This window comes from Triticum urartu, chromosome 6, assembly GCF_003073215.2.
Source record: "Triticum urartu cultivar G1812 chromosome 6, Tu2.1, whole genome shotgun sequence".
In the NCBI taxonomy this organism is placed as follows: domain Eukaryota; kingdom Viridiplantae; phylum Streptophyta; class Magnoliopsida; order Poales; family Poaceae; genus Triticum; species Triticum urartu.
In genome coordinates, this window is record NC_053027.1 from 149,855,959 (window position 1) to 149,867,964 (window position 12,006).

A 12,006-nucleotide genomic window follows, 5' to 3' on the forward strand; every position below is an offset into this window, starting at 1 on the left:
TGATTAGCGGTACGGGAAATTCACAAGGCCAATGGGCCTGAGTTTTGTCTGAGTATGATCATCTACTAGGGAGACTCTCTTGGAAAATTTTCAGCTCAAATGAAGGAGTTTGGATGGCACTTGCTTTGCAAAGTACCACATCGGGCAGAAATATGGATGTTGAGGCTGGGCTCAAAATAATGAATGGGTTGAGTTAAAATTTGGTGGGGGTGGTTATTTGGGCATAGGAAAGCACTGTAGAAAATTGATACCATTTGGACATGCCAAAGTGGTACTTCCTTCACAATGCTATTCCCTGGACAGAAATTTGGGAAAATTAGCGAGAGAAATTGGATAAATGAAATGTGCTCAAATTTGGTGTAGGTAAGTTACATAGGTATGGTCATGCCCTGGTAAATTTACAGATCATTTGGGTAAGCCTAGCTAGTACTTACTTCACAAAGTTTCTCTTGAGATAGAAACTTTGGAAATTTCCTGAGAAAGATTACCAGGAAAATGGAGCTGAATATTATCATGTGGCAATGATTTGGGTATGGAAGAGTGCCCAAAAGTTTGAGGGTAATAGGAGGGATCTGGATAACACTTGCTTTACAATGTGCCAATCTGGCCATAAAATATAAATTGAACCTGGGCTCACATAGATGATTTGACTCAGCTGTAATATGGAGGGTGATAATTTGGGCATATGAAGGAACTTGCTATGTTTACATGGTTTCCATTGTATTTTCTAATCCCTTTTGGCTCATGGTCAGTAAGGGACTTTTGTTATATGCTTTGTGTAGGTTCATGCGATGCTTTGCTTTGCCATGATATGTTCCTGTAGCATGTTGTTATCTTGCTCTAAACATTGCTTCCTGATATTAATTCCTGGTATGTTGTTATTTTCACTAAGTATGTAACCTGATATCTTTTGCACTTTTGCCATGCTTGTTTGAACCTGCTATTGTGTGATTTAGCCGTAGCTCAGTGTTCATCTTTTGTCAAGCATCTTGAGTGGATCACTACCATGTGCTTTGTCGTTCTGTTAGAGTGCAGTAGCTTGTTGTTATTGATGCATTTAGATGGCCTCGTGTTGTTAATCGCAGCTTTGCGCCATTATTGTTTTGCTTGCCATTTGCAAACCGTGCATCCGATTCCGGTGATCTTTATATCGATTTCGATCGAAATCAACTCCTCTTTCCATCGGCACTCTTGGTTTTCCAAGTTGAGGCCTGGTTCAATCTTTCCTTTCCGAAGCATGCATATGCATGGCATATCACATCCCGCATATCATGCCATGTTTTGCATCATGTTGCTTGCGCATTGCACCATGGTTGATTGTGTCTCCCTTTTCTTGTGTTCTTGCTTTGGGTAGAGCCGGGAGACGAGTATGTGATGGAGGAACCCGTTGAGAACGTTTACGAGGATCAAGCTTACGTCAACTCAGAGAACTTTGCAGGCAAGATGACCATACCCTCGAAATCACTTCTATCTTTGCTTGCTAGATGCTCGCTCTATTGCTATGCCTATGCTATGATACCTAATACTTGCTTATCATGCCTCCCATATTGCCATGTCAAACCTCAAACCCACCTTGTCCTAGCAAACCGTTGTTTGGCATGTTACCGCTTTGCTCAGCCCCCCTTATAGCGTTGCTAGTTGCAGGTGAAGATTGGAGTTTGTTCCTTGTTGGAACATGTTTATTGTTGGGATATCACTATTATATCTTGTCTACTTTAACGCATCTATATACTTGGTAAAGGGTGGAAGGCTCGGCCTTATGCCTGGTGTTTTGTTCCACTCTTGCCGCCCTAGTTTCCGTCATACCGGTGTTATGTTCCTTGATTTTGCGTTCCTTACACGGTTGGGTTATAATGGGAACCCCTTAAAAGTTCGCCTTGAATAAAACTCCTCCAGCAAGGCCCAACCTTGGTTTTACCATTTGCCACCTAGCCTCTTTTTCCCTTGGGTTCCGCGGACTCAAGGGTCATCTTTATTTTAAACCCCCCGGGCCAGTGCTCCTCTGAGTGTTGGTCCGAACTGAGTAGACTGCGGGGCCACCTCGGGGCAACTTGAGGGTTGGTTTTTACTCGTAGGATGTCTCATCCGAGTGTGCCCTGAGAACGAGATATGTGCAGCTCCTATCGGGATTTGTCGGCACATTCAGGCGGCTTTGCTGGTTTAGTTTTACCTTTGTCGAGATGTCTTGTAACCGGGATTCCGAGTCTGATCGGGCCGACCTGGGAGAAGGAATATCCTTCATTGACCGTGAGAGCTTGTGATGGGCTAAGTTGGGACACCCCTGCAGGGATTTGATCTTTCGAAAGCCGTGCCCGCGGTTATGGGCAGATGGGAATTTGTTAATGTTCGGTTGTAGAAAACCTGAAACTTAACTTAATTAAAATGAATCAACAGAGTGTGTGGCCGTGATGGTCTCTTTTCGGCGGAATCCGGGAAGAGAACACGGTCTCGGGTTATGCTTGAACGTAGGTTGTTCTAGGATCACTTCTTGATCATAGTTTCTCGACCGTGCCTTGCCTTCTCTTCTCGCTCTCATTTGCATATGTTAGCCAGCATATATGCTAGTGCTTGTTGCAGCTCCACCTCATACCTTTTGCCTACCTATAAGCTTAAATAGTCTTGATCGTGAGGGTGTGAGATTGTTGAGTCCCCGTGACTCACACGTTACTTCAAAAACAGATGCAGGGACCGATGATACCATTCCAGGAGATTCGACTGAGCTCAAGTGGGAGTTCGATGAGGACTCAAGATGATACTAAGTTTCCTTTCGAGACGATCAGTAGTGGAGCCCAGTTGGGGGGATCGGGGACATTATGCATTTGGGGTTGTCTTTATTTTGGTTCCGTAGTCGGACCTTGATTGTATCTGGATGATTGTAATGATATATTTATGCATTGTATGATGTGGCGATTGTAAGCCAACTATGTACCTCTTTTCTTATTCAGTACATGGGATGTGTAAAGATTACCCATCTTGCGACTTTGCCTACAATGCGGTTATGCCTCTAAGTCGTGCTCCGACACGTGGGAGATATAGCCGCATCGTGGGTGTTACAACCTCATGACCATCTAAATTGGTCGTAATCTATTAAAGATAAGTTTTTTTACAAGAAAAGCATTTCCTATTTTTCAAGTGTCAAAGATGGTTTTTCTTAAAGGAGCTACCAAATATTTGTTGCAAAATGGCACCATAACATTTTTAGAAATTATTAGACCACATTTTATGTCCAATTGATCACACGGTTGGTTAACAAAACCTTTTCATCCACCTCTCGTGAAAAAGACAAATTTCCGTCAATTCAGCTAGAAGCGGGTCGGATTTGAACTGCAGCTATCTCATAGTTTGATCTTTACTTTTTCCAAAAATCATTTCTAGGTACAAAAGTATATATTTAATCAGAGAAACACCAAAAATTTACCAAGATTCAACCACTAGCTAGGAGCGGTCATGCCCGCAGTTTTGACCGCATTTTGAAACGGGCATAAAAAATTCAAAGAAAATCAAAAAATTGGAAAACCTTCGCATTGTGTCATTATATGTGAACAAGTTTCCAGGAAAAATAATAAACTTGTAATACGGTAATTATTTTAAAAAAGTGTTCTCACAAATGAGCTATCATGCGTGAAGATTCGTGGCTTTCAAGCCAAATGATCAATCTTATGGCCACATTCATGGCAAAGTTTGTTCAAATAATCTCATATTGTGCACAAGGGTGCATCTTGGAATTCCAAACAATGTTGCCTAAGGGAGTTTTCATTTTGTTTGCACGGAAAATCGATTTTCCATTTTCCGAGTGCCCGAAAAGAGTTTTTTTGTGAAGGACCTACCATATATTTGTTGCAAAATTGGATCAAATCAATTTTCTAAAATACTAGGCCATATTTAATTCACAATTGACAAAATGGTTGGGTGTCAAAAGTTTTGATCCACCTCTGGTGAAAAAGACAAATTCCCGCCGATTCAGTTGGAAGCGAGTCAAATTTGAACTGCAACTGCCTCATAGTTTGCTCTTTATTTTTTCCAAAAATCATTTCTAGGTACATAAGTATCTATTTTATCAGAGAAACATCAAAAGTTTTCCAAGATTCAACCACTAGCTAGGAGCGGTCATGCCCGCCGTTTTGACCGTATTTTCGAACGAGCATAAAAAATTCAAAATAAATCAAAAAATTGGAAAACCTTTGCATTGTGTCATTATATGTGACAAAGTTTCCAGGAAAAATAATAAACTTGTAATACGGCAATTATTTAAAAAAAAGTGTTCTCAGAAATGAGTTATCATGCATGAAGATTCATGGCTTTCAAGCCAAATGATCAATCTTATGGCCACAATCATGGCATAGTTTGTTCAAATGATCTCATATTGTGCACAAGGGTGCATCTTGGAATTACAAACAATGTTGCCAAAGGGAGTTTTCATTTTCTTTGCACAGAAAATTGATTTTCCATTTTTCGAGTGCCCGAAATGAGTTTTTTTTGTGAAGGACCTACCATATATTTGTTGCAAAATTGGATCAAATCAATTTTCTAAAATACTAGGCCATGTTTAATGCACAATTGACAAAATGGTTGGGTGCCAAAAGTTTTGATCCACCTCTGGTGAAAAAGACAAATTCTCGCCGATTCAGCTGGAAGCGGGTCAAATTTGAACAGCAACTGCCTCATAGTTTGCTCTTTATTTTTTCCAAAAATCATTTATAGGTACATAACTATCTATTTAATTAGAGAAACATCAAAAGTTTTCCAAGATTCAACCACTAGCTAGGAACGGTCAAGCCCGCCGTTTTGACCGTATTCTCAAACGGGCATAAAAAATTCAAAAAAATCAAAAAAAATTGGAAAACCTTCGCATTGTGTCATTATATGTGACCAAGTTTCCAGGAAAAATAATAAACTTGTAATACGGCAATTATTTTTAAAAAGTGTTCTCGGAAATGAGCTATCATGCATGAAGATTCATGGCTTTCAAGCCAAATGATCAATCTTATGGCCACATTCATGGCATAGTTTGTTCAAATGATCTCATATTGTGCACAAGGGTGTATCTTGGAATTCCAAACAATGTTGCCTAAGGGAGTTTTCATTTTCTTTGCACGGAAAATCGATTTTCCATTTTCCGAGTGCCCGAAATGAGTTTTTTTTGTGAAGGACCTACCATATATTTGTTGCAAAATTGGATCAAATCAATTTTCTAAAATACTAGGCCATATTTAATGCACAATTTACAAAATGGTTGGGTGTCAAAAGTTTTGATCCACCTCTGGTGAAAAAGACAAATTCCCGTCGATTCTGTTGGAAGCGGGTCAAATTTGAACTGCAGCTGCCTCATAGTTTGCTCTTTATTTTTTCCAAAAATCATTTCTAGGTACATAATTATCTATTTTATCAGAAAAACATCAAAAGTTTTCCAAGATTCAACCACTAGCTAGGAACGGTCAAGCCCGCCGTTTTGACCGTATTTTCAAACGGGCATAAAAAATTCAAAAAAATCAAAAATTGGAAAACCTTCGCATTGTGTCATTATATTTGACCAAGATTCCAGGAAAAATAATAAACTTGTAATACGGCATTTTTTTTAAAAAGTGTTCTCAGAAATGAGCTATCATGCGTGAAGATTCATGGCTTTCAAGCTAAATGATCAATCTTATGGCCACATTCATGGCATAGTTTGTTCAAATGATCTCATATTGTGTGCAAGGGTGCATCTTGGAATTCCAAACAGTGTTGCCTAAGGGAGTTTTCATTTTTCTTTGCACGGAAAATCGATTTTCCATTTTCCGAGTGCCCAAAATGAGTTTTTTTTGTGAAGGACCTACCCTATATTTGTTGCAAAATTGGATCAAATCAATTTTCTAAAATACTAGGCCATATTGAAAGCACAATTGACAAAATGGTTGGGTGTCAAAAGTTTTGATCCACCTCTAGTGAAAAAGACAAATTCCCGCCGATTCAGTTGGAAGCGGGTCAAATTTGAACTGCAGTTGCCTCATAGTTTGCTCTTTATTTTTTCCAAAAATCATTTATAGGTACATAAGTATCTATTTAATCAGAAATACATGGTTTGGTGGCGATACATCGAGGTTTGGACGGTGGCCGAGGGCCCCAACTCCAAAGGCGTAGACTCGCATGCCCGTCGTGTGGTCACCACGTGACTGTGGCGTTGCCATGCGTTCTCGGAAGCCTAGGAATGTCTAGTAGGTTGGGAACTCCCCAGGTAGATGCCAGGAAGAAAATAATAAAAGAAGAATCTCACAGAGAGACCGAACTAAGCTCAAACATGAATTAGCAGCCAAGTGTTTGATTAGCGGTACGGGAAATTCACAAGGCCAATGGGCCTGAGTTTTGTCTGAGTATGATCATCTACTAGGGAGACTCTCTTGGCAAATTTTCAACTCAAATGGAGGAGTTTGGATGGCACTTGCTTTGCAAAGTACCACATCGGGGAGAAATATGGATGTTGAAGCTGGGCTCAAAATAATGAATGGATTGAGCTAAAATTTGGTGGGGGTGGTTATTTGGGCATAGGAAAGCACTGTAGAAAATTGATACCATTTGGACATGCCAAAGTGGTACTTCCTTCACAATGCTATTCCCTGGACAGAAACTTGGGAAAATTAGCGAGAGAAATTGGATAAATGAAATGTGCTCAAATTTGGTGTAGGTAAGTTACATAGGTATGGTCATGCCCTGGTAAATTTACAGATCATTTGGGTAAGCCTAGCTAGTACTTACTTCACAAAGTTTCTCTCGAGATAGAAACTTTGGAAATTTCCTGAGAAAGATTTACCAGGAAAATGGAGCTGAATATTATCATGTGGCAATGATTTGGGTATGGAAGAGTGCCCAAAAAGTTTGAGAGTAATAGGAGGGATCTGGATAACACTTGCTTTACAATGTGCCAATCTGGCCATAAAATATAAATTGAACCTGGGCTCAAATAGATCATTTGACTGAGCTTTAATTTGGAGGACGGTGATAATTTGGGCATATGAAGGAACTGTATAAATTTCATGTCATTTGGATATATAAAAATGGTACTTCCTTCACAATGCTTCTAGGTGGAAAAAAACTTTGGAAATTTGCCAAGGAAGATTTACAGGGAAACTGGAGCTAAATTTTGTCATGAGGCAATGATTTGGATAGGAAAGAATGCCCAAAAATTTTGAGGGCAATCAAGAATATATAAATAGCACTTCCTTCACAAAGTATTGTTGTGAACAGAATAGGAAAATGAATATTGTCGAATTTTTTTTGAACTAGGCAAGGAAATATTTTTACATATTTGACGAAGATATGACCCAAAGAATTTATGATATTTTTTGGGGAATTTTGGGAATGACAGAAATATAGGTTGCTTCACAACCTAGGGCAAAAAATTGACACATGGACATGACACATAGGCAAAACTGATGAGATGGCGCCTAGTCATCACAACCCACCACAATTTACAAGGCTATGACCATCTATATTGGTCATTAACAACTAGAGATAAGGCGGCGAACCAGCGTTGTTTGCTTTATGACCATTTCGTGTAAGGAAATTACGACCTTTCTGACCAAAATGGTCGCAATGGTTTAGGGTTTGCAGCCCCCCAAATAGCTTTTGACCAATTGGTCTCAAATGGTCATAGATCTATGACCAATTCTTCCAGGGTCACTGACAGAAGGTCACTAGTTGACATATTTCTTGTAGTGATAGGAGGAAGGAGTACGTTGGTGGAGCAACAGGGGGGCCCACGAGGGTGGAGGGCGCGCCTGGGGGGGTAGGCGCGCCCCTACCTCGTGGCCTCCTCCTTTGTTTCTTGACGTAGGGTCCAAGTCTTCTGGGTCTTGTTCGTTGAGAAAATCACGATCCCGAAGGTTTCATTCCGTTTGGACTCCGTTTGATATTCCTTTTCTTCGAAACCCTAAAATAGGCACAAAAAAACAGCAATTCTGGGTTGGGCCTCCGGTTAATAGGTTAGTCCCAAAAATAATATAAAAGTGGATAATAAAGCCCAATAATGTCCAAAACAGTAGATAATATAGCATGGAGCAATCAAAAATTATAGATACGTTGGAGACGTATTAGTTTGTTGTACTAACACTGACATTTCTTTTCCAAAAAATGCAGATGGGGACATGACAAGGACAATAACAGAAGACGAACTACTGTCGATGTCACAGGAAGATCTTATCCTAAATGTAAGTACCACTAGATGTCAAAAACTTAGAAGAGAATACTAAGTACATGAAAAACAAAATCTGACACACAAAAAAACTACAGGAATCATTTTCTTTTACCGCGCTCCTACAACCAGACATTATATACAAGGTAAGAAAAATATTCTTATGAAAAGAGTACTACTTTTACAGCTTCTTGGAAAAGAGATGGGTTTCATTTGTTGTGATAATACAACAATAACTATATTTTATGAGCATGTTTCTTACAGGTACATTCAGCAAATGGAGGTGCACCGAGTAAGAGAACTCATAACAGTAAGTGACAAATTTCTTTATAAACTATCATGATATGAAAAGAATAAGAGAGCTACTTATAGCTTTAGTACTATTCTGTAGACATTCGACGAAATGGAAAGTGAAACTACACCAACCGAAGAAGGTGCAACAGGAGAAAACCCGTGGCATGCAGACCTTTTTGGCACCATGAATCTAGAACAGGTAAAAGACCAAAAATTCAGTAACAAATATACATACCATAGAAGTTGAAAACTAGTAAGAAATAAAATACTGAAGCAAATTGCTAAGAATGCAGGTGGCTGAAGATGATGACCCCAGTTCAGCAGCAACAAGAGAAAACAACAGTTGCGAGAACAATGAAGAAACGGAAATACCAGAATCGGAGCACTCACATGAACAAGATGACAATGAATACCTCGACGAATAAGACATTGAGAGATTCCTGCAAAATGAGCAAGAGGCCGCATTAGAGGGCAATCTAATGAACACTAGCAGCAACTTCAAGCCACACATAGGTATGCAGTTCAAAACAAAGGAAGAAGGCCAGGAATATATCAATTTCTACTCCAAAGTTGCTGGATTCCCAGTGGCTACAGTAGCAGCATCAAGAACAACAAGCAAAAAAGGAACAATGAGGTGACAAGAATAACTATGAAGTGCAACAAGTGGGGCAAGACGAAGGAAGTGGACAAAGATTGCATAGTCCCTATGAGAAAGATAACAGTCATTGCAAAGACAAATTATAAAGTGGTGATGATCATGAGTGAAAAAGGAGGGACAAGTAGGGAAATCAGTAGACCGCTTCTGCCTCTACCACAAATAAAAAGGAAACAGATATCAAAGAAGTGCACTCAAAAAAGTAAATAATAAGATGAACAAGCTAATACTGAACGAGAGCATCATGGCAATAGGAAAAGGACTAACCACATTTCTTCTACCAGCAGATGATAACTTCCTCTTCAGTGATTTTACTTTCTGAAAAAACATAAAGCCAAAAGTCACCTCAACAAGAGAAAATAACCAACAACATAAAACACCAAAGAACAAGAAAAAGAAAACAGATAACCAACTTGATTAACATAGAACTTTAAAAGAGCTTTGTCAAAGGCTCCTTCATCACCAGAAAGTTCCTGAAAAAAGGAAAAAGACAACAAGCCAAAATAAATAAACAAATTACATAAACTCAAAAAGAAAATATAACTAGAAAAAAATAACAGAAAAATAACTACCGTAGACATTGGATATGTGATACGTCTCCAACGTATCTATAATTTTTTATTGCTCCATGCTATTATATTATCTATTTTGGATGTTAATGGGCTTTATTTTACACTTTTATATCATTTTTGGGACTAACCTACTAACCGGAGGCCCAGCCCAAATTGCTGTTTTTTTGCCTATTTTAGGGTTCGAAGAAAAGGAATATCAAATGGAGTCCAAACGGAATGAAACCTTCGGGAACGTGATTTTCTCAACAAACGTGATCCAGGAGACTTGGAGTATGCGTCAAGAAATGACCGAGGAGGGCACGAGGCAAGGGGCGCGCCTACCCCCTTGGGCGCGCCCTCCACCCTCGTGGGCCCCTTGTTGCTCTACCGACGTACTTCTTCCTCCTATATAAGTCCATGTACCCCCCCAAACATCCAGGAGCACCACGAAAACCTAATTCCACCGCCACAACCTTCTGTACCCGAGAGATCCCATCTCGGGGCCTTTTCCGGAGCTCCGCCGGAGGGGGCATTGATCATGGAGGGCCTCTACATCAACTTTATGGCCTCTCCGGTGATGTGAGTAGTTTATTTCAGACCTACGGGTCCATAGTTATTAGCTAGATGGCTTCTTCTCTCTCTTTGGATCTCAATACAAAGTTCTGCTCGATCTTCTTGGAGATCTATTCGATGTAATCTTCTTTTGTAGTGTGTTTGTCGAGATCCGATGAATTGTGGGTTTATGATCCCGTTTATCTATGAACAATATTTGATTCTCCTCTGAATTCTTTTATGTATGATTGGTTTATCCTTGCAAGTCTCTTCGAATTATCAATTTGGTTTGGCCTACTAGATTGATCTTTCTTGCAATGGGAGAAGTGCTTAGCTTTGGGTTCAATCTTGCGGTGTCCTTTCCCAGTGACAGCAGGGGCAGCAAGGCACGTATTGTATTGTTGCCATCGAGGATAAAAATATGGGGTTTATATCATATTGCATGAGCTTATCCCTCTACATCATGTCATCTTACTTAAAGCATTACTCTGTTCTTATGAACTTAATACTCTAGATGCATGCTAGATAGCGGTCGATGTGTCGAGTAATAGTAGTAGATGCAGAATCGTTTCGTTCTACTTGTCGCGGACGTGATGCCTATATACATGATCATACCTAGATATTCTCATAACTATGCTCAATTCTATCAATTGCTCGACAGTAATTCGTTTACCCACCGTAATACTTATGCTCTTGAGAGAAGCCACTAGTGAAACCTATGGCCCCCGGGTCTATCTTCCATCATATTAATCTTCCAATACTTAGTTATTTCTTTTGCCGTTTATTTTACTTTGCATCATTATCATAAAAATACCAAAAAATTTATCTTATCATATCTATTAGATCTCACTCTCGTAAGTGACCGTGAAGGGATTGACAACCCCTTTATCACGTTGGTTGCGACGTTCTTATTTGTATGTGTAGGTGCATGTTACTTGAGCGTGATCTCCTACTGGATTGATACCTTGGTTCTCAAAAACTGAGGGAAATACTTACGCTACTTTGTTGCATCACCCTTTCCTCTTCAAGGGAAAACCAACGCAGTGCTCAAGAGGTAGCAAGAAGGATTTCTGGCGCCGTTGCGTGGGAGATTCGCGCCAAGTCAAGTCAAGACATACCAAGTACCCATCAACTCTTATCCCTCACATTACATTATTTGCCATTTGCCTATCATTTTTCTCTCCCCCACTTCACCCTTGCCGTTTTATTCGCCCTCTTTTCCTCTCTCCCTCTCTTTTCCCATTCCCTTTCTCCTTTTTGTATTTGACTTTTTGCTTGTTTCTTCTTTGCTTGTGTGTTGGATTGCTTACTTGTCACAATGGCTCAAGATAATACTAAATTGTGTGACTTTACCAATACCAACAATAATGATTTTCTTAGCACTCCGATTGCTCCTCTTACCGATGCTGAATCTTGTGAAATTAATGCTGCTTTGTTGAATCTTGTCATGAAAGATCAATTCGCCGACCTTCCTAGTGAAGATGTCGCTACCCATCTAAATAGCTTTGTTTATTTGTGTGATATGCAAAAGAAGAAATATGTGGACAATGATATTGTTAAATTGAAGCTATTTCCTTTTTTCCCTTAGAGATCGTGCTAAAGCTTGGTTTTCGTCTTTGCCTAAAAATAGTGTTGATTCATGGAATAAGTGCAAAGATACTTTTATCTCTAAGTATTTTCCTCCCTCTAAAATCATCTCTCTTAGAAACGATATTATGAATTTTAAGCAACTTGATCATGAACATGTTGCACAAGCTTGGGAGAGGATGAAATTAATGATACGTAAT